At 42.2% G+C, this 24,094-nt stretch overlaps 1 long non-coding RNA gene across 1 annotated transcript in view; it reads right to left on the bottom strand.

Moving 5' to 3' along the window:
* LOC129399614 (uncharacterized) overlaps positions 1–24,094 on the bottom strand; it is a 113,060-nt gene that overhangs the window by 73,461 nt on the left and 15,505 nt on the right. The window contains exons 2-3 of the long non-coding RNA XR_008627194.1: positions 7,356–7,473; positions 6,804–6,983 (exon numbers count right to left, since the gene is read on the bottom strand). This is a non-coding gene — a long non-coding RNA (uncharacterized LOC129399614). The remainder of the gene's footprint in view (positions 1–6,803; positions 6,984–7,355; positions 7,474–24,094) is intronic.

The raw sequence follows: 24,094 nt of genomic DNA, 5'->3' as shown, positions 1-24,094 counted from the left end.
ATGGTGATCATCACCAATTATTAGAGAAATGAAAGCAATAATGGTGTATCACCTCAGACCACTGAGAATAGAGTATACACAATGTCCAGAAACAATAAGTGTGAGTGAGTTATGGAAAAAAGCAAAAAAAGATTTTTTTTTTAATTCACTACTGGTGGTGGTTTAATTCACAACTATCGCTTGGTTCAGCAACTGTTTTCCAGAAAATAGTTTGAAAAGTTTTTAAAAAATTGAAAATAGAACTTCCTTTTGACCCTGTTTATCCCCCAAACACAAAAATATTCATCTTAAAAGATATATGCACATCTCAGCAATATTTACAATAGCAAAAATCTGAAGACAAACCAATCCCTAGAGCAGGTGAGTGGATAAAGAAATTTTGGCATAAATACACAATGGAATACTACTTAGCTATGAGAAAAAAGTGAAATCTTGCACGATGTTACAACTTCAGTATACGTGGAGGAAGACATGCTAAGTGAAGAGAATCAGATGGAGAAAGTTAAACACCAGGTGATCTCGCTTTTTTTGAGGAGTACCAAAAATTCAAAACAAGGGTTTGGACAATTCCCAGTGGAAACAACCCTGAGACACTGTCAATAGAACTTTGATCTAAGTTGGAGGAGAAGATGAGAGCGAATATTGGAATAATGGTTAAGAGACACAGGCATTGTGGTAGTGAACATAAAATAGCATGTTGCATATTTAAAATAGTAATATTAGATATAGGGTCTAAAACATAAATTTTTAAGGGAAAAACAAAATATATCAGGCTGGAAAAAAACTAATTTCAGAGTAAAGTAATCTACACATAATATTCTCATATATTTCTTATAATTCTAAATGTTTATATGTCAATTTTTTGCTATATCTTCATTTCTGCCTTTAAAAGTCTTCTTTTATTTTTCCCTTATGAATCCATGAGACACATAACCTTTTCATGCATCCATATCTAAGTATCCATGTAATATAATCTCCTTATACATGATTATGTCTCATAAGAAATACACAACTATCTGAAGACACTGAATATAGAGATTGCTTCCCTCCTGCTGAAATAACATACCATATCTTATAAATAAGTCTTGCATGTTAGAAATGTACAAAAAGTGCTGAATACTTTGCCATTTGAACTGACTCCTCCTCAGAGTGAACTGCTGATCTTTTCTTACTGAGCCACGTACCTCTCTGAAATTTCTGCTATTAAACTCATTGTTCTTTTCATTTTTGAAGATTCTGTATTTTTCTCTTTGGCTTCTTTAAAAATCATTTTTTCTCTAGAGCATCCTATTTTTTGTGATAAAATTAGGTATGGAATTCATATTTATCATTTGTGAATAATTAAGATTTCTGATTCCTCAGAGTCAAGTCTTCAATGCATTGTGAACAATTTATCGTTCCCGCCTACAGGTATTGCCTCTGTATCATTTTTCTACTCTCCTCCTATAGAGATAGATTACAACAAAACATAGGTATAGATGTAATATATATTATATTATGGATATCATATAAAATATAAGTAAGTCTAGTAAGGAGGTAGATATATTCACAGGGGTTACATCTTATTTTATGTGTGACATATTCTATTTCAATCAATTATCTTCATTTCAATTACTATATTTTTCAAAAAAGTTCAATTTTTTTGAAAAGTTCAATTTTTCTCTAAAATCTCAGTTTTGAATAGTGTTTTCTAATGATTTCAAATAGTGGTATGTCTTTGAACATTTTCCTGAGGTTTTTATTTATTATACTGAACAGTTTTTCAGTGGAGTTGATTTTTCTGGAGTGTATTTGCATTTTCCAGGACTGCTAACTCCCTGAATCCTGTTGCCTGAGCTCCAGTCACTTAAGACAAAGGCTCCTACTTATATGTATGCAGTAACATTTGCCTTCCTCTCCTTTTATATAAACTTCATCCCCCTTGGGTACACCCTGGAATCCTGGTCAGCCTCCTAACATGGGAGTATCAATAGTACTTTAAACACTAAGCATGTGAACTGTAGCACTGTAGCACTGTTGTCCCGTTGTTCATTGATTTGCTCAAGCGGGTACCAGTAATGTCTCCACTGTGAGACTTATTGTTGCTGTTTTTGGCATATCGAATACGCCACGGGTAGCTAGCCAGGCTCTGCCATGTGGGTGGGACACTCTCAGTAGCTAATCAGGCTTTCCCAGAGGGACGGAGGAATTCAACCAGGGTCAGCCATGTGCAAGACAAATGCCCTCCCTGCTGTGCTATCCATCTAGCCCCTGAGGAACACTCTTTATACAAGGTGGTTTGAACTTGCTTCCCTATAGTTGAGAAACCAACTCCCAACCCAAAATGCTGAAAAAATCTCTACATATCAGATCTGTCTCCTAATTGAAAAGAAGGTACTCTAAAATAGAACTATCATCTGACAAATCCTGGCGCTAACTGCCTTACAGATCTCAGGCTGCACCATGTGACCAACTCCTTTAACTATGACAATTATGTGTTATTTGGATCAAAAGGCAAAAAGTAAACACTATGTAAATGACACCATGTGAGTTCTATAAGTGGCCCACAAGTTGACTAACTCCTCAAGAATTATTGGGAGGAGACTCCGTGCTGATGGCCCAGAAACCATGATCAATATATTTCTCAGTGATTTTCACTCATTCATTATCAGGTATCTCTCTTCTGGGACACCCAGAAGAAGGCCACAGTATCTTGTGGAGTGAAGCAGAGAGAAAGATGTCTGAGTAGCCAAATACTGATATAAGATCAAAATTACAAGAGGAGATAAGACTGAAGGGAAGGAGAAACAAGAAGGGTGAAAGGGTTTTAACATGAAAGTCTGCACCAGGAAAACTTGGGATTGAATCACTGCTTTGAAAAATGACCCATTCTCGATGAATCTTTATCTGCTCATTTGCATAATGGGGATAAAATCACTGCTCAGAATAATAAAATGAATGGATAAGGGCTTTGAAAAGAATAAAGTAATGATACTAAGTATGTCATTACTGCTAATATGCACACAGTCTACTACTGATGATAGTAAGTATGCCATCTCTTTTGTAGACTACTAAACTCGGGTTTTAAAAATGCTGGACTAAGATTATATCAAGGGATAATAGTCAGATGGAATGTGTAACAAACTCAAAAGGTTTTCAGAGACCAATTTATTTTACTATGAGTCTGAAATGTTAACTGAGAGAAAGGATAGCATCTGAAATAAGAGGGAAAGCATAAGTTTATGGTGAATATTTTAATTTGTTTTTCAAGAAATATTCCACTGCATATTCCATATTTTACATGATATAGAATATGCCTTTGAATAGTACTGCATGCCATATGCCATATATTCCACCCTATTTTATATACTATATGGCATGAAAGAACTGGCAGAGAAACTCAAGCATGAGGGACCCGGGACTGAGATCTCCAAGCCTGCTCTGATTAGGACTGGACCTCCTCCACACAGACCTCCCATTTTCCAGTAGCTTGGCAGTCACACCCAGAAACTGCCTCTGGTGCCATGTAATTCCATCAATGGCCAAGATCCAGAGACTATATAAAACAATGCTCCCGGAAACACACAGCCACAAAGCAGCCACGCGACCTCTTATAGTCTAGCACACTGACATGCCTAAAGCAGCACACATGTGTTTGATTTTAACATACTTGCTTATATTCTCTGATATACATTCTCTATCTTTCTCGGAGAGCCTCACAAGCTACCAAGAGTATCCCGCCCACATGGAAGAGCCTGGCAAGCTCCCCGTGGCATATTTGATGTGCCAAATACATTAACAATAACAGGTCTCATTCCCTTGACCCTGAAAGAGTCTCCAATCAGGAAAGATGAGTAAGGAGAGACTGCTAAAATCTTAGGGCTGGGACAAACGGAGATGTTACTGGTGCACACCTGAGCAAATCAATGAACAATGGGATGACAGTGATACAGTGATATGGCATACTCCACGTGGTAGGCTATCATGCAACATATGCATTACATTACTATACCACATACATATGACATAAGACATATAAAGTAGACTAGCCAACAACACTGCAGAGTATATGTGATATAACATATATACAGTATACTGTATGCCCTATAACTTATACACTATGGCATATAACAGAGATATCATTTAGAGAGGACTTTGGTCCTGAGCACTGTTTCTTGGAAATGAGATGAAGGTGTTGAAAAGGAGCTGGTGAATAGGAGCAACTATGGGTCCACAGAGAGTTTGAGAGCATGTGTGGAGACTCTTGTTGTGAGGCTCAGAATTTATTCTTTTTGTGCTTGAAAACAAAAGGTTTTATTCGTGTAAAATAAGTTTGGAGGCAGGTGTGAGACGTAGGCACATAGGGGGTTACTTGGGTATAGCCATTCTGGTGACACAAACCATACAATGAAAAGTAGAGATTTTATAGATCTCTTTGCAAACAAAGAAACAGGATTTGGCAAATAAATAAAAATTCTGTGGAATGAGATGTCTAGTTTTGGTTAATTATATGAAGAGCATCGCCTGAAGATGAGCAAAGATGAGAAGCAGTTTGGAAGGACAAGGTGAGGAGCAAAGAAGCAGAGAGCAAATACACTTTATTTGTAAGACTGCTGAAGCTTGAGGATCCTGGGAACGCTCAGGTAGCACTGACTTAGAACTATGTGTTCATGATTCAGCAGAAAATTATCACTGGATGGATATTAATGCTTCAGAATCCTGAGCATAAAACTGAAAATCAAAGGCAGGCAGTAATCATAATGTTGGGGATCAGGTTTTGAAAAAGTTTATGAAGGAAAGCAATTAACAAAAAAGTGAACAAATATGATTGAAAAGCTACTCTGGAAAGAATATAACTTTAATAGAAGGAGGAAATCCTGCATGGAGAGATTTAAGCTATGGGAACACTGTAGACAAATAATCTCTACCTGGTATTTGGAATTCAAAAGGTCTGGGTGAGATATCCAGGTACAAGCTCTCAGGTGATTGCTTAAACCAGACCTGAGTTAGATAATCTGCAACTAACTGTAGAATGGAAAAAAAGCCACAAGTCAGCAAGACTCAGTCCTTTTCCTATGAAGAAATTCTACCTAGACTCGCCTGAACTCTGTGTGTGTGTGTGTGTGTGTGTGTGTGTGTGTGTGTGTGTGTGCCTGTCTGTCTGTCCCACTTTCTGTCTGTTTGTAATTTGCATAATAAAATCTCTCATTTTGCACATCTCTTCCTGGTGGCCCAATGTAAATACTAAGTTTCACAAGCAAGACAGACACGGCTGAAAGGGTTGAGCATATGCTTTTCATACACCTCCTGCTTGCAGACAGGAGAGTTAAATCTCCAGAACCACATTGTCCCCTGGGACCACTAAGGTGGCCCCTAAGCGCAGAGTCAGGAGTAGCCTCACAAGCACTGCCAGGAATGGCTGAATCCCCACCACGGTACCACCAAAACTTAAAGGCAAAACATATTTAAAAAACATGTGTGCCATTTGAGAAGCTAAGCCTTTGTTGATGATTCATTTTTCCCCAGCCACCAGATCAGTTCCCACTGTTGGACCTTTGTTTGTTGGACAAGGAGAACTCGTAGCTTCAGTTCATAGCTTCAAGATTACTTTAATAAATGATGATGAAAATTTGTGAGAAAGATTAAACCTCACCAAACTTTCTTCAATTTGCAAGTGTTTTTCTGAAAATGTTTAAAGGCATTTCTTTTTTCTATTGTTCAATGCATTTATTTTGTGAGAGATTTTCCAAGCACTGCTCAGGAGGTTTAAGGTCTACATTCATAGTCCTCGTCCAGCCAGGTATGCAGTTCAAAGAGGAGGCCCAAAGGAGCTATTCAGTCCTTGCCATGCTGGAGATTACCTAGGCTGTGCCAGAAGCACTAAGGGCCTCTAGGATTACACCCTGGAGGTACTCAGATGACAAAATTGTGCTCCAAATCACACCAGGATTGACTGCATGCAAGGCATGTGGCTTAACTCCTATGCTGGTTTTCTGACTCCATAATTTTTATTTTTAAACGTGGATTTTAATTTTAGTTTTTTACTGAATCACTGTGAATAATAAAGTTTCAAAGCTATTCATGATTGGGTTTCAGGCATACATATGATATTCCAACATCACTTCCTTCACCAGTCCCATATCCCCGTCTGCCTCTCTTGCAGGTACATTTTTGTTTTCCTTTCCTTTTTCTTTTAGGCACTGTGGTTTACAATAATATTACTGAAAGGGTATTATGCTTATCACTTTACTTCCTTTCAGCACCCAGTCCTCCTCCCAAGTGACCACTTCTAGCACTGTCATAGTGTTCCTTTCCCTGACCTATTATGCCCTCCCCAGTGGCTAGCTTCCTACTAACTTGGCTTTGTAGAATGAGAATCAAGCTTAAAGTCTCCATTTTTAAAGCAGAAGTGACAAATATGATCTTGTGACCACCTGTATAATTACAAATATAATAAAACTGTCCCTTCCGCTTAATGAACCCAGTAGGCTTTGGTCTCATAAAGGAAGAACCCAACAACTGGAGAACAAGGTGGCCTAGGAGTTCCTATGGGAGAAAGGCAAGTGCCTAGACAAAGCTCACTGTAGGGAGACAGAGAGCGGTGGGTGCAGAGAACACTCTGCAGGGTGGGACGCATGAGCAAACACCGGCAGGAGACAGAGCTTAGAGAAGCAGGAAGACACTACGGTGAAGTTCTTCAGATAGGAGAACCACCCCCATTGCTCTGGCTGGACAGTCTCAGGACACAGCCAGTTTTTAAGAGAGACACCCCCAGACAAGGATCTCTGACTTTGTACTCCTGGACTCGTCAATCCTGACCTTACCTTGCCTTGTCATAACAGAAGAGCCGTTCTTTCACAGGGCATATGGTGTCAGGGGATGGATATCCAGGAGCCTGCCACTGTAGTCTGCAAACCCTGAGCCGAGGAAGATATGGGAGAAACCACGCTGACTGGCTCTTATTTCCAGCAGAAATGGGGTGTCATGGGGCAAAGGTGAGGATTCTGGGCAGGAAGAGGAGGTAATCAGCATATGCAGGGCTTCCCAGAAAATACCTTCATATTGGTGGGTGCAGGGAGGAAGGGGAAGGGATGCTGGCAGGTATGGGTTAATACCGTTCTGGCAACTCCAACATTTTCAGAAGGATAGAGACGTACCCCCTCCTCCCCCTCTTCTCCTCCTCACCCCCACCCCCGCCCCACAGGACACAGGCGCATACTGAGCGAGGCTTTTATGAAAGGAAATGAAAAGCAGGAAAGAATATGCACGAGGCCTCTGAAATAGGAATTGCCACAATCATGCCAAATAGACTGAGGTTGTTAAAGAAAATGACACTGTTGAGGCCAGAAGGATACTACAGCATGTCAGGTGCTTACCTTGCACTTGCCCAACCAGAGTTCATTCCGTGGCATCCCATATGGTCCCATGAGCATCGCCAGGACTGGTTCCTGAGTCCAGAGCCAAGTGTACCCCCTGGGCATTGCCAATTGTGGCCTAAGAAAAGAAAACAACAACAAAAAAAAATGACAGGGCCCTTGTCTTAGAGTCTATTTGTTATGTACTAAAAAAAAAAAAAATTCTCTAATCTAGAAAAACATTTGTATTGCAGCTTTCAAGGACAGAATCGGTTGGGGTGGGAGAGGGTGGGCAGGGTGAGAGGGAGATTCACAGTCAATTAAAGGGATCCTGGGCTTTATGCTTTGCATGAAAAGCTGGTATAGAATGCCTGATATTCTGGGAATGGATGCTATTTATGACCTTCCTCCTTTGATAAATGGTATCACTCAGCTCACACGCTTTTTAATGTGATTTTTTATAGAATCTTTCAGAACCAGGAAGAAAGAGAAAGAATGAATCTGTGGCTGCCTCTCTTGAAAAATCACCAAGGCCCACAGCAAACTCTGAAAGTAGCAGTGTGAAGTCATTCTCCTGCTGGCCGCTTTGGATGGCAGATGGGAGGCAGGTGCATTTCTGCGGGATGAGCTGAAGAAGAGGGGCTTAATTAAAGAACATGCTAACAGAGTCCAAACGATCTTGAATTGCCACTGTGTGGGCCTGCATGTATCTCCCTGCCCCAGAATATTTTTTTTACTCTTCGTACCGCGCTGCCATTGTCCTCCCTGCAGCCCAAAGCAATGAGGCCGGGCTATTATTTCCCTTGTGGACAAATGACCAGTCAGAGTTAGCTGTCGGGCCAATAGGCCCTTCTGTGACTAACTTTGCAATTGAAACGGCCCTCAGGGATGAGGCCTCAGCTGCTGCCTGCCAGGGCCCACATCTAATTGTCACCGGAATCAACCTTCTGGTCACTTCGGTCCCCTTCATTGCTGTCTACGCTGCCTGCTTTTTCTCCCTCCTCCAAACGATGGGACTTTTTTTGTTTCTCATGGGATTCTTCTGTACTTCTGAGTATAGAGGATAGAGTCTGTCTCTCATAATTTTAGAGGCTTCTGGGGGTCTTTGGCCTCCAGAGATCTCCACCTAAAATAATAAGGCTCACTCACTTCTCTGCTGATGGTGTGGGCATCTTTATCAGCTGAGACTCCAAAATACAGAAATGTGCACTTGGAAGGATGCAGGCGCTCACCCTCTCTTGTGAGAGTATAGAGCTTTGGGTTCAGGAAGGGACTACTTTACTGAATGACTTTTAAAAGCAAAACTAGAACTTACACAGAGGAATGCTGAGCCTCAGGAATGCAGAGACATGCATGTGCGGATGCTGAGAGACAGGCCTTCCTCCATTGTTGACCTTCCAACCCAGCTGAGCTGAGGACCCAAGAGAAAGGACTGGCTGGTGTACTGTCTGGAGGCAAGTACAATAAGAGCAAAAGAAACTGCCTCTTGGGGGAGAGGGTGCTGAGAAGCTGGCTCAGAGAAGGAGGTAAAACTTGAACTTTTCTGTAGGACCCCAAGATCCCAGAAATACCTACCAAATGTCCTTTCACGATGCCCTGCCTTTATAACATCATATATAACACAGCTCAACCTACATCTGATAAATGAGAGAGGTGACATATTTTATCTACATTCATATGAATCATTAATGGCAGAACTAAGGCCTTGTAATATTATCTCCTTATTTAAAACTTTGCAAACTTTCTAAGTAAGGACAATTCTTATGATTTTTCTCAACAATCCAGAAGGATGTATTTTTTTTTATTTTCATTTTATTTATTTATTTATTTATTTATTTATTTATTTATTTATTTGCTTTTGGGTCACACTCAGTGATGCTCAGGGGTTCCTCCTATCTTTGCAGTCAGGAATTACACCTGGTGGTGCTTGGGGGACCATATGAGATGTCGGGGATCAAACCCAGGTCGGCCACATGCAAGGCAAACGCCCTACCCGCTAAAGGATATATTTTTAAAAAAAATAAATTTCAGTAGGATGATAAAGACTGATGCGCACCAGACCAGTCATATTCCCTACTTATTTGTAATTTATATGTTCTGTCACTTCTTTCCTACCAAAACAGCTGTCTATTCTGTAACCTAGCAAGGTGGATACAATTGGTTTTGTTCTTTGATAAAAAAATCTCTCACCAAGAAAACTGAGGGAACGGAATAGAGGCGAAAGCACCTGTGCAGAGCAGACAAGGCAGTTGGGAAGAGATCCCTGATCTGCCTGGCTTCAGTGTGAGTGTACTAACTTCCCTAAGACCCAAGATCTCAGTGCACCGGGGGATGTGGGATTCATTCTTGACAAAAGAAAAATCCGACTGAATCATTTCAATAGATCTTCCTTTGTTAATCTTAGGGACCAAGGGGGAAATATGTAAAATAAGAAAACATGTAAGCAATGTTACAAAGAGAATATTATTGCACCAAATACCTCCTGAAATACCCACGTCTCCCTTTAGGCACTGACATCAATCCTGGAGCTGGGTTTTCACAACACTGAATTTTCTATTGAAATGACAAAGGAAGGGGAGCGGTCTAGTTCATGCACAGAGACTTATTCAAGTTTCATAGCTCAGCATGAAGAGATACACATATGTACACTCACACTCCAGCATTCAAAATACTTATTTGTACATGTGTGTGGTATGTGCACACATGCACAAATATGTATATATATACTTATATATACATATACATGTTGTATATATGTTGTTGTAAATAAGCTTCCTGCTTTTCTTAAGGGCTTTTCTTTCCACACTTTTTTTTCACACTCAGGAAGTCCATTAAAACACATAGAGTACAAGGAGAAACCTTAATTTTCTAAGGCTGTATTATCTGCAATTTACCTTATTATTTTAAGAGGACATTTGGACTCATGTCCATCATTGCACACACACAATGCAATTAGAGACTGCAACCCCAGGGCTACTGGGATATGCATGTGTATTCTCTCTCTCTCTCTCTCTCTCTCTCTCTCACACACACACACACACACACACACACACACACCCATACACACACATACACACACACACACACACACACACACACGAAAGCCTGTCTGGCATTTCGCCCCCAGTAATAAATATCAAAGGTTCCCATGGTAATATGAGTGGAGATAAGGTCCTTAATATTGTTGTGATTACAAAAGGGAATATAAATTTACATCTGTTAATTATCACTATGTTTTTGAACAGCAATGACAGTGTCGAGTATGTTGCACTTATTCATTTCACATTTATTTAACAACTGCTGACTGTAACCATTGGATTTTCGGCCACACATTTCACTTTTGTACTGATAGGTATGATATGTGATCTCACTTTTTGTGAGAGTGCATGGGCACTAAAATGCATTATCAGGAGTTGGTCAACTTGGAAATAGAAACAAACTCTCCACAGACTTATCATTTTTTAAAAAATCAAATACCCATGTATGGTAAAGCATCATAGACAGAAATGAGCTGTTTCTGTCCTGAGAATCTTCCCCAGCCTCTTCTTCTCCTTCTTTTTAATGAAAGCAATTGTCCAGAGCATTCTGGGACCACCACTGTGCAGACATGCACGGTTGCCCGCCGGCCTCCCTTCAATAGGGACACTGACAAAACATCCTCCCAGATCCTGAAGAAGACCCTCTTTTAGGGCCTTAAGGGTCTGGCAAAGAGACACCATGAGGTCCCACAACTGTTCAGAACAGCACAAGGATTGTAAGTTTCTATTTGCAAAAAGACTCCAGAGCAACAAACATGCAAAAATTTTTAAATCGAGTTTGTGTGCCAGAGATTTAAAAAAAGAAAAAACAAGAAGAATGGAGAGTGAAAGTAAGTCAAGAAGCATTTTTTCATAAAAGGGTGACCTCTACCATTTTTCACCCTGGAAGTAATCACCCCTGCTCCAAACCAGGGGGGTACTCGAGCTTGTTTCTCATGAAATACAAACTAAGCAGCTAACAGATGTCAAAAGTGAAAAGAAAATCGGCCATGTAAGTGAGCAAACAGGAGCGGCGTAGCAGGGAGCCCCAGGTACAATCACCAGCTCCTTAGTACTGCGGGGTACTGTCTCCCCCAGCTCTGGCAACCTCGGCCATGGCTTGGAGAGTTGAATCTGTTAGGAACCACCTTTTGTGAAAGTGATGCTATCATTGTGGCTGTAATTTATGCAAAGAAATTCTGCTGCACATGATGATTAAATTATAGCATACAATGCAGGGTTTCTATACATGATTCCCCCCTGGGTGTCTCACTTTTATCTACATTAAGATCGGGTCTTTGAAAATTTGGTGCACATGGGTTTCAATCTGAAAAAAAGAAAAAAGAAAAAAGAACATTTCCACATGTTTCTGTGTATTTCTGAAGAGGAGAGAGAGAGAGGAGAGAGCCCACACTGCCACTTTCACAGGACAGGCCACGGGGCCAAAGACAGGGTGATTCCTTGAAGGAAAATGTTTAAGAAAATTTGAGCAGAGCGTGAGTGCCCTTTCTGAGACCTGGGGGAGGGGGGAGGGGGGAGGGGGAGAGGGCTGTGCAATTGACTTTCTTGAAAATGAATGTGTTGGGGAGTTGGCTCCACAAACACAGAGACACAGAGACAGCAGCGTGGAGGCTGGCAGAGGCTGACAGGGGGCTCAGGGGTAAAAAAAACTGCACGTCTGCCCTAGACAACATCTTGCCTGGTGACTGGAACTGGAAAGCAACACTCTTCATCCACATCAGCCCACATCCACACTGCCACCATCTTACACAGGCTCTGCCTGCCTGCAGGGAAGATGGAGGCGGCGGAAAGAAACCTGAAGCCCTCCCTCTGCATGGAGCCCGGGCTGCAGCCTCCCTCCTCTGGGCTTTGGGGATGTATTATTCTCTCCCCCCCACCTCCTTGAGCCCTGTCAGAGGAAGCACCCGGGAGCTGGGCAGCATATCCATGCTCACAAAGCCTTTTGGACAAATGGGGGGCCGGGCTAGCCCAGGGCCTGGGAGCTTCTCTCTCTTTATTTTATTTTTTTTAAAGCATTGCAATGTGGGATTTTAATGGGCTATTTGCCTTCTTGTTTTTTAATATGTATTTGCCTTCTTGTGTTTTAATATGTATAAACTATCCCTGTGGGGCTGATTCATTCTCTGGGCGAGCTGTCTTTCTCTCCACCCCACCCTTTCCAAATGGATGGCTCTCATGGAAAAAAAAAAAAAAACCAACCCTGCAAGCATTAGGGGACATGGGGCCCTGTTGGGGGCAGGCTAAGGAGGCAGGGAGGCCTGGGCCCGCCCGCTGACATGTGGTGGGGAAGCTGTTGTGAGCAGGGAGGCTTCTCCCTGCATCCCCCCCCTCGGCAGCCCCCTTATTTGGCATGCCTGCCCTTTGGATCCTTAACAAAGAGACCTGTCTTCATTCAGCTCCTGCCTGGCCGGGGGAGGCTGGGAGTTGGAAAGACCCTGAGAAATGATGAGCAAGGATTCAGGTCATTTCTGGCTCTCCTGGGGAACTCAGCAAAAGAATAGCCCAAGATTGATTCCTCAACACGGTCTGACCTTCTGGGCATTGGGTCTAGCCTGCTATCTATCATGTCAGAGAGGAGACAGCCAGGAGAGAGAGAGAGGGGGGCGGGGGGTGGGGTTGGGGAGAGAGAGAATATGTGTGTGACTACATGTTTTAAGAATATTAATTCACTCTAAAATCATATGTAATACTTTTTAAATAAGGAATAATATTTATTCCTAACCCAGACAGGAGAGGGAATCATAAAATTCTTACATAGGTTCTTCCCTTCTTCTCTCATCTTCAAAGCACAAATACACAGATACGCACACACACTTGCACACACTGAGGTACTAAAACCCTACAACCCAAAGAAATTTGGATTGCTAACCTTGAGAAGTGCCCTTCCTGATTTCAATGAAAGCCCAGCTAGGAACTTTGTCCAGTGCCCCTCTAACATTCCCCTCAGTGTGTCCTCAGGTCTCAGATGGTGGCAGACACTCACCTCATCCTACTTGGTCTCGTCTGAAGTGCCCTAACATAGCAGATCTGAAGAACATTCGTGACCCACGGAGGGCAGTTTTGCTGACCTAGGGTGTCGACGGCAGCTAGGAGGCTTTATGAATAATGAGTGTGCTGTGGGCATCTCTTCACTTGTTTTTCTAACACAGTCCCTGCAATCTGAGAGAGGATTACATGGCCTACCCTCCTCTCTCTGCCCCCCTCCCCTACTTGCAGGAGAAGTCACAGACTGGTCTGAGTCAGAGGAGCCACACAGTCAGGCAGGCCAGCTGACACATCCATGATGGCATTGCAGGGTTTCCACGCTCCCCTTCTGTAGCCATCTTTGGATTCATCTCCTTTTCCCAAAGGCATTTTGGGAGAGTCCACCAGTTAAGTCAACTGCTTCTTCCTCTATTGTTTTCAGATTGGTCAGAGAAAGATAAAAATTGTAGAATTTAGGCAGCCAAGAGTAAAAAACACTGATAAAATTGTTTGAATAAAATAATTCTGGGATATGAGAGTGTGTGCTTTATGATTATGGTATAAGTACAAAATAGTTTATCATATATGCACATTCATATGTAAGGATGTATACATGGAATGATTGCATTGATCCATAGAGAACATATGAAACACATGCTAGCATGAAATCAGTTATCTCTTGATGGTGTGATAATTAAATCTATTTGATTTTCCATACTTTTCAATTTTGTCCTAGAAGAAGTCCAATGAGGTGTTACTGCTACACAATCAGAAAACATATTAACTTAAAACAGACAATGTGAACATTATAGTCTATCGTTATTTTACAGCTTCTATAAAAATCAGTCAAGGCATCATCTCAAGTTCCACTCAAGTAACAGTGTTCTCAGTGGATTTTCTAACTGCTTATTTTATTTATTCTACTTTTTTGACTTGATCTCTTTCCTGGACTATAAAAAATCCCTGTGGTCTGGACTGCAGGCAAATTCCCAATATTTCTCTTCTTATTCTCTTGACAGGCAAACCACCAGTGTTCAGCTGAGCATGCAGTATAATACACTTCACGTTCTTTTTTGCAACTAAAAACATTCATGTGTCTATGTTCTAGATGTTAATATGTGAGCAGAAGGGGTATGTGCAACTATTGCCTAATTGACCTGGAGTGGGCCATGTCGCTACAATTCCCGACTCTCTTTCCCCATGTCTTCAGTGGGAACACAGGAGCACAACAATAAGATTTTTAAGATGCACTCACCACTGCAATCCCTCAAGTTTCTCAGAGTCATTCGATGCCCTAAAGTTGGAACGTAAGAAAACATGAGGAGGTTTCCTCATCTTCTTCCCAAGTTTTGGATCAAATGGACAACTCTAATCTTTTACAAATTCTGCGATGTTCCACTCTCAAACACTTCCATAGCTCCTTGAAATCACCCACAAATGTCTCAACTCTCAGGTACCTACTAATGAATCTTCTTTGGTTGTTCACACGGTCATAAAATCCACATTTCTATTTCCCAACTATTATCCTTTCAATATGCTGACTCTTCGGTCCTGGGACGTGATGGATGCATTTTACAAGCTCTTGGAGCTTATTACTTAGTTGTTTTCCCCACTCACTATCTAGGCAAGTGCATTTATTCCTTATTTGTCTCAGACTGAAGCCTCATCTCCCAAACTACCCTCTGGGGTTTCTCCTGAGCAGCACAAAGAGTGCAAAGTGTGGGGTGTGCAAACAAGCTTTTAGTAGCAAGTGATCTCTCTTCAGTAACTGTCTCTCAAGGACCTGCCAAAGAACATCTATCCTGTACCTCTGGAAACTTTGCATTCCTGTAATGTGTCCCTCCCATTCTGTCACTGCTTATAAAAGGAAATCAAAGCCTCCTGATTTCTAGATTGTGCTCAAGAGCCATCATCTCCTCTCCCCTCCCTTCAGTATTGCCCATGAATGACAGCACTTATGCAGAGTTTAAGTTCAGTTGCAAGGGCAGAGATGGAGGGATTCCCTCAACTCTGACCACTCCCATTCTCTGGAGGATTAAAATGTCTTCTGACCTCACATCCCTGGGCGGAACCTCCACCACTTCTGTGCTCTCACCAGAGTACAGACTTCCCCCTCCATCATTTTCATTTAGACCTGCATCGTTTTCTGATGCAGCATGCCTGAAACCTGTGTTGAATTATTTAAGCGTTTGTTGACTTACAGTTATTGGAAATAAATTCTCTCTGAGAATACAAATATCCTAAAAGCAGTGGTCTCTGATATTCTATCTGCTAACAGCGGCCATTGATTCAAATTCTTGGTAGGTGTATAGCATATAAAGCTCTTTTAAGTTCACTGCAGCATTATTTACCAGGGCCAAGCTATGGGGGAAAAAGCTAAGTATCTGTCAACAGATGAATGGAGATGTGAGCTATATACAATAAGTTCTCAGTTAACCTACTGTCTTTGCTCTTAGAATCTGCAATTTTCGGTAAAAATTCCAGAGAGAAAATCAAAATCAGGTTCCCAAAAGTCATTTTATTCAATGCAGGCTGACTGGGACTTTTTTTTCCTCATCAATATTATAGTAATGCAACATTTAAAATTATATATGAGTATATGTGTGTGAGTGTGTATTCAGACTTAAATAAGAATGAAATTTTGCCATTTATCATAATATGAAACATGTGATAGAGAGAAAACTATGAAAATATTGTCAGACGCATATAAACAACTAGTGCATTACATAAAGTCTAAAATCATCAAACTCATAGAGGCAAAGAGTAGTGTAAGTGCTTCTGAGCCATCCTTCTGTTACAAAGAGAACAGACTTCCAAAAGATTTGATAAGAGTTCCATCAAGGCAGCATTATCTGTCTTTAAGCCTCTTCATTCCACAAATAAACTTTTGTATATATCTCATGATATTTTTTTAGGTAGGCTTATCTGATCTATTCAGGTCCAGAAAAACCCTGTTTAATTGTCCTATGATGTGTGTTCAGCAACCTCACTTTTCCCAGCATGCCCAATACAAGTGGGTCCCAGGAACACTGGAAACAGCGGTCACAATGACACTAACAACAAGAAGGCATCCATTTCCATTACCCAAGACATCCTCTGCATTCCCTGGTCTATAGCTCTCCTCCCCCCGTCTCTCAAATAAGGTACATCTCTGTAACTTCCTTCACTGTCTGAGCCAGCATTATGCTTTTCAATAAATCCAAGCTTTCAAAATCAATAGTCTGAATCATTTTCTAGTTGCCTGGACACTTCTGCTTTTAGCCCTCGGACACAAAACCATTAGCAATCCTAGAAGCAAGGGAGCTCATAGCTCTTTTCTGAGGACAGCAGGGGTGGGAGTTGGGGAGGGTGAAAAAGCATCCACAAAAGAAGGAAAACATCAAGGACACCTCAATAACTGAACTTTGAAAAGTACTCTATTAGCATTGCTTCTATATTTAGTCAATATATTCTTGGTGGTAGTTGATGACAAAGAGCAGCACAGCAAACATCCTCGTTCTCCTCTTTGATTGCCAACAAAAAAGCTTATTTGAAGGAATGAGATGGCAGGAAGGAAAGTTGGCCAGCAGGGGGCGTGGGGCCCTTGGGACATCTTGCCCCAGCCACTTGTGTGTAGGTTGAACATATTAACATAAGTTTGGATGTTGTTGTTTTGTTTAGGTTGGGTTAGGTTGGGTTGGGTTGGGTTTAGAGTCACATCCAGCGGTTCTCTGGGGTTATTTCTGCTTCTGTACTCGGGGATCACTCCCAGAGGGGCATCAGAAACTATACATGGTACCAGGGCTCACACTTGTTTTGGCCACTTGCAAGGCAAACTTGACTAACTGCCTAACCACCCCAGCCCTCTTTGGGTTTATTCAAGTCCTTTTACTTCCCTCTGAGATCTCAGGTAAGACTGTTGGATAGATGGGCCAGGACTCTAGAGAGCTTGCTAGTGAGGTTGTTCTATCTCCATCCTTGGAAGAGGTCTGAATGTGTCTTACATAGGAGGTGGGAGGGTAGAGGTGGGTAGAGGGGGGAATCAACAAAAGTCAACAAAGTTGAGGGCAGGAAAACACCCACATTTTGGATTTAAATTATTTAACACCATGTATGGAAGTTATCCCCCGTATCACATTGAACATTACTTTTTGAGAGCAGATGACTTTGGTGTACAAAGAAATGTTGACATAAGGGCTGGAGTGATAGCACAGGAAATGAGACACTTGCCTTGTGACACAATCTGGACCAATCCCTCTCACCACATATAGTCCCTGAAGACAGAGACAGGTGTAGTCCCGGGGCACAGCTGAGTGTGACCCCCCAAATTGACCACTGCCCCCAAACAATTTTGACCTAAGCCTTACGTAAGGCAGGGGGTACTTTAAGATTATAAAAAGCAATGATGACCAATTGAACTGGAGTAACATGATTTGGGATGGCCAGGCAACTGGAGTGACACCGGGTGGGGTGCGGCTTGGGGCGGCAAGGGTGCTGGAAATTGTTCCCTTCTAAGACTAGACCTCCTGGGCGGAAACCAGAAATGAATCAGATACAAATGGGGCTGCAGAGCTGTCCTCATAAATCGCAGTCTGTAGGCTTTTTAATGTGTCAGAGCAACTCGGCCGTTAGCCATATTTAATTGCTATCTACAGTAAGTTCCGCAGATCATTACCATACTAGCCATTTTTCAAAGATCCTTATTAGCACAGGACAGGGGAACACAACAAACCCTGTGAGAGGAGATAGTGGAGAGAAGAACTGCAGGAAGCAGCTCACACAAGCCAGTCACCTAGAAGAGAACCTCTGTGCTTTGACCAGTCAAGCGGTCCACACTGGGCTCAGTAGCACAGAGCAGAAGCCAGGAAAAAGCAGTCACTGTTTCAATCCTCCCGCGCTCCTTTCCCACCTTGCACCCCTACTCACTTACAGACAGAACTCACGTCTACAATGACGGGCTGGAATAGAAGGAATCTGGAGTGACCACAGTCCACATCTGAAGACTCCAGAAGCGGCAGCTGCTGGCAGATACATCCATCAATAAATAGTCCATAGAATCAGCAAGAGTTGAAGAGCAAGTACTTATCCAGTACCAGCTCCTGTGCAGAAACATTTACATGAGGTCACCTGAGATTCACCTTCTATATAAGGATGTATAATTAGGGAACATCTCCAATAGAGACCAGCAGACATTCTAATTTAACCCACCCACTTTATTTCCATTAATAAATAATAAAAATGATTTCAAAATTAAGTTTAGTTAACTATGTGATTATTCACATTTTATTATTTTTGAATTTTTCATTGTCAGAACTTAAGTGATGTCTAAGTTTTCTTTCCCCCTTCCCAATGGATCAAGATTCCTTTGGGCTTCTTCATTTTCTGAAGCTCCTCATATGGGCTGATACTTGGCCTGCGGCTGAGTCTGCTTCTCTTTCTTCATGGTGCTATCTCTTGCCTGGGTGCTTTGAGCTCCTCTTCCTTCCCAATCACCCTTCCCTGGAGTCTCAGAAATTCCCAGACTCGTGCATGCACCTCTACTGGAGTTATGATGCTTTTCTTCCGACTGTCCTTCGGGACCACTGCCAGTTATACCAGCTTTTTCCATCAGTTATGACCCCAAATTACCAAAGAGCACTGGTGATGGGAATTGATGCTTTCTCCACCCCAAGAAACATTCCTAAGGTCCTTGTTACGAAGAGTGAGGCATCGTAGGTTTTCAGTCCTATGTGAGTCCATCCTAGTTTCTGGCTTTGCAAAGAGCTCCGCTCTGCAAACAGTGTCTGCAAACTCCATTGTCACCCCCAAGTAGGTGGCAGTTTCTTTTCTAAGATGTACTTCTGGTCCCAATAGATGCATGAGGTTTTTAGTTTCAACCACTGCTTAATGGTATGTTTTCCGTTTCCCCCTCTTTCTAGACCTGGAAAGATCCCTTTTAAGGCCCTCTAAGAACAACTACCTCATTTTCTAAAAACACCTTAAACATTCTCTTGTGTCTGGAGCATGGATCGGAGTGTGAAAATGCACTGCCTCATCCATCTTCCTCCCAGGAAATCACTCCACTTTACACAGAATCTTGCTGCTTAGAGAAAAAGACTCTGGCAGCAGCAGGACCCAGCTAAAATCAAACTGATTGAAGGTTTTGGAGAGAAAAGAACAGGTGCTCAAAGAACAGGTACCCATAGGTAGCTCGAGTTTGATCTCCAAAGCCACCACATGGTGTCCCAACACCTTGAGAGCAACCTGTAAGCAATTCACTAGCTATAGCCCATGAATACTGCCAAGGATAACCCAAACGCAAAACAAAACAAAATGTTTTCTGTTTTACCTGACAGAGCAGAACAGATCCACAGTGGCCTTCGAATGGACTAATGCGAGAGAGCATTATGTTACCTATGTTATCTTGGACTCTAGTTTTCATGGATTTCATTCAGCCTCTTAAGTCTACTAGAAAGAAAAGCATATACATTGCAGACAAGTGGTGGGGTTTGGGGGTCGTATTTTGCACAGCTGGTATAGAAGTATCCCAGCAAAACCACCAGTACTAGCAAGGACACTGGAAATGATTCTTTAGCTTCATCTTGAATGGACAGAGGCTGGGATGGTCATTTTTGGGGGGCTTCGGGAGCTTTTTAGTTCATCAATTCAGGAAACAAAGGAGTTGAGTTCAGGACTTGAGATAGAGACTTTTACTGCCCTTTCCTACCCAACCCACACTATTGGTGGCCAGGGCTTCAGTCCTTCCCGAGCTGGTGGAGTAGAACCTTTTGATAATCACTTCCCAGAAAGTGACGGGCAAAGGCACATGTACTATGACAAAGCTAACCAGCCCCCCACCTCCAGTGGACAGCTCTCATGGCAATGGGGCAGAAGTGCAGACCTTGCAACCTCTCCTGCCACCACCTGCCCAGTGGCCTAACCACTGGGAAGAGCCATGAGGACTGATGCAGTCATGCATTGCCTTACAATGGGCTTCTCTGTGGGACTCTCTCACTTTAAGCTATGCAATGGTTCCATCCAAGCAGTGAGATGGATTAAGTATTCATAATTTATTTGTTCCCTGCTTGGAATTCAAGTTTACCAATACATCTGCCATCCCAGTGGCCAAATGTTAGCTTTTTTGCAAAATGCAGTTCACAGGGTGACCTGAACTTCCTACTACATAACAAGATTCAGCCCTGGATGTGTTTCCCACTATTCTTTTCCATCAGGGAAATCCAGAATTAGGAGAGCTACCCAGCTCAGCAGTTAGCATCAGTTGCTTGTGCTAAAGGACCCCAGTTCAGATCCTGCTTCACAACTTCTCAGCTCAATTAGTCAGGCCTACCCACCCAAATGTTCAGGTCTTGATTGCATGTACATGGAAGGAATGGAGGAAGGTTACTATTGCAAAGTGTGGTTATGAGGTAGAGAATATTTGACACCTTTATATGAGTATTTGAAAAACTGCAAATACCAAAAATGTATCTATTATATTACTGTTCATATAAAATAATATTAGCAAAGGCAGCAGTAATATTGTGAAAAGGTGATACTAAGATACACCAAAGGATGGCAAAAACACATCATGAGTTTTCCATATGTTTTTGATATGACCTAAAAGCATCCCCCTAAAACATCTCCTGGCTCCATCAAGAGACTCAGAGAGCACTCCTTAAATGCAGACATGACTAAAAGATGTTTCAGAAGCTTTGTCATCTTCTATCCTCTGTTCAGAGGCATGTATTCAGGTGATTTGAACCATAGCCCAGAATACCTGATTATGGTTTTTCAAATGTTTGCAATACATGAGTTAACTCTCTAGAGAACAGCTTTATGATTAATTCAGTCTTGCTTATTAATAGTGGTCCATAGACATCTGATCCCAAATAGCAGGAAAAGATACATTATTGAAAGCTGAATCTCATCAACAAAAGTGAAAGAGTATTTAGGGTAATAGAATCAGGCTGCTACTTAAACGGAAACGGGTAGGTTGTTAGCAGAATTATTTTAGAGCATAGAGTAGTTAGGGAAATATCACAACCTCAGATGGGGTTTCCTGGAGGATCACGTCTTCTCAGATTCCCTAGAGACATTTCCATCCCAAATTTCTTATGTCTGGACCACATTCCAGATGTACATGAGAATTGCTCAGGTTAGTACTTGGTACATGTGTTTAGCACAAGGAATTTCGATTTAGACTCCAGATTGAGAAGGGCTGGCAGCAGTGGAAGGATTCCCTTTGGATTGCTGTTAGCAGAGCAAGGTCACAATCTGTGCTACCTCCCTACAGCTCTACAAAAGGCTTAGACTGCAGGCAGGGACTGTCGTGGACTTCTAAAATCTGGGTCTTTTGGAGAAAGAACGGTATATTCACATTTTCAAATGCTTCTGTTCCATTGCAAAGTGATAGGCTCACACAGGTAAGCAATTTGCACTTGGGCAGTCAGCCCAGGAGCAGCAAAGCTACAATGAAAATTCGAGTTTGTGCACCTACGGCTGTCATCCCCCAGCATCCTTCTTTAAAGGGAACATCCCATCAGCCTGAGTTCAAATGCAGACCACTGTCTCTCACAACCAAGTTGTCATGACCCAGAGCCCCTGTGGTGAACCCAGGGAATCCAGCTCAGGAGGTGATGGCTGTGCACCCCCTGAGATTCAAAACTACACCCGGGATAAGACTGCAAAGCTGCGAATAGAAAGTGCAAGCCTTGACAAAGATTGATTTGAACAAGGCATCCATTCTTTCCTTGCAGAACTATCGGCTGAGTACCCATGTCCCCTGTGCTGAAAACAGCAGGCAGTCAGACAGTCAGGGCTGCACTTAGGAAATAGGTCCACATGGATGGAGCCCTAGAAAGTAATGCACAAATGAGAGATACCAGGTACCCTGCTGGGGATGTACCTTGACAAGAGGAAGGGACCCAGAGACTATACACACAGGCTCAGACAAGGCAGCAGCTCCATGGGGTCAGAATACTTTTGGTCACTTTCCACAAAGCTGTGGTCTGGACTTGTCTGAAATGTTTTTTGTCATGAAGGTAGATATCTGGCCATGTTGAAGGCCTGGATTGATGGGTTACAGTGGTTCACTCTGCTCTTAAGACCTCTTCGGATAACTATAATTTAAAAAAAAATTTGAATCACTATTAAATAGAAAAAAACTTAAGAGTCACTAAAAGCAGGTAAACTGTGGCTGACAGAGTATTGGGGAAGTAAGGTATGAATAATAAAGTAGAGAGCGTTTTTAAGAGAGAGGAACTGCTCTTTATGACACATAATGTTGACACAACACATTGAACTTTTGTCTATCCCATTAAAGCACAACAAGAGTGAATCCTAGTATAAATGATAGACATGGGATGATAAAAATGTGTCTCTGGAGTCCAAGGGATAGCAGAGTGGGTAGATTGCTTGCCTTGCACCCAGACAATCCAGGTTTGATGCCAAGTACCCCATATGGTCCCTTGAACTGCATAAAGAATGATCTCTGAATACAGAATCAGGGGTAAGACCTAACCATCACTAGGTGTGCCCCCCAAAACAAAATAATAATGAGAATAATGACAATAAGGTGTCACTGTTGGGTCATCAGTTGTTGCAAACGCATTGTGTTATAGGGATGCTGCTCCGCTGTGAGGTGTGGGTCTGTGGGAAAGCTAAATACAATCCTTGTAATTATGTGTAAGACCCAAAACTGTTTCACAATAGTTAAAAGACTTAAAAAAAAATAAAAGTACAAAATCTTAATAAAATGTTTCTCTGTTAAAGTGAATTTTCTAAAAAAAACTCAGAGATCAGGTCTGAGATGAGAATTGAGGAGGAAAGACTTTGGGGCTTGAGCTCATTACAGACTCTGACAAACTAAGGGAAACCTCCCTCTCCGTGAGCCACTCATAAGGAGAGGCTGCTAGTATCCCATCTTCGATCTGTGATGTGACAGGGAAAACCTGGAATGTTGATGAGAAAGGAACATCACAGAGAGCAAAAGCAGAACTGCACAGTTTCTACAAAACCATAAAACCGTAAACCTCATACCCTCCATGTGTCTTTTGGGAACATACTTAGTCAAGCACACGGATGGTAAGAGGACTATAACTTGGCTGATGCGAAGTTCATAAATTAATGCCACAGGAGCCAGATCAACATCTGTTCTATAGAACCCAGCAGAGGCGATCTGGACATTTGAGAAGAGACTTTGCAGATATGACGCTTGGCACAGGAACATATGGGTGGTATTTACAGCGAAAAAATTCCTGCTTTATTGTGTTTCCCTAACTCTATGCATCTGCTTCCAGACCTCTCAGATGGGGCAAACAGCAGAGCCTGCTGCAAGGGAAGTACCCCCTGGGAAGACACCTGCCAATCAGTCAGTGCAAATGCCCCCCCGCCCCCCCACCAGCTGTGGAGGGGGGGCTTCCCACCTGTTTGTTCACATCATCCTTTACGCATAGCTCACCAGGGAAATGCCATGGCACCTGCTTGGCAGATCCCTACTCCAATGACCAGAGTATGGCAAAGTCTATTTGTTGTTGCTCCTCATCAAGTCCACAACAGCCTCTTTCAAACAACTTTTACCAAGTTTTCAATCGAAAGTGCATATTCTTTTTCATCTTAAAAAAAAAATGAAGGGCTGGAGCAATAGCATAGTGAGTAGAGTGGGTAGGGCGTTTGCCTTGCATGTGGCTGACCCGGGTTCGATTCCCCGAATCCCATATGGTCCCCAGAGCCTGCCAGGGCTAATTCCTGAGTGCAGAGCCAACAGAACCCTTGAGCATTGCCAGGTGTGACCCAAAAAGA

Source organism: Sorex araneus, chromosome X, assembly GCF_027595985.1.
Source record: "Sorex araneus isolate mSorAra2 chromosome X, mSorAra2.pri, whole genome shotgun sequence".
Lineage (NCBI taxonomy): Eukaryota > Metazoa > Chordata > Mammalia > Eulipotyphla > Soricidae > Sorex > Sorex araneus.
This window is presented reverse-complemented; position numbering and strand designations above follow the sequence as displayed.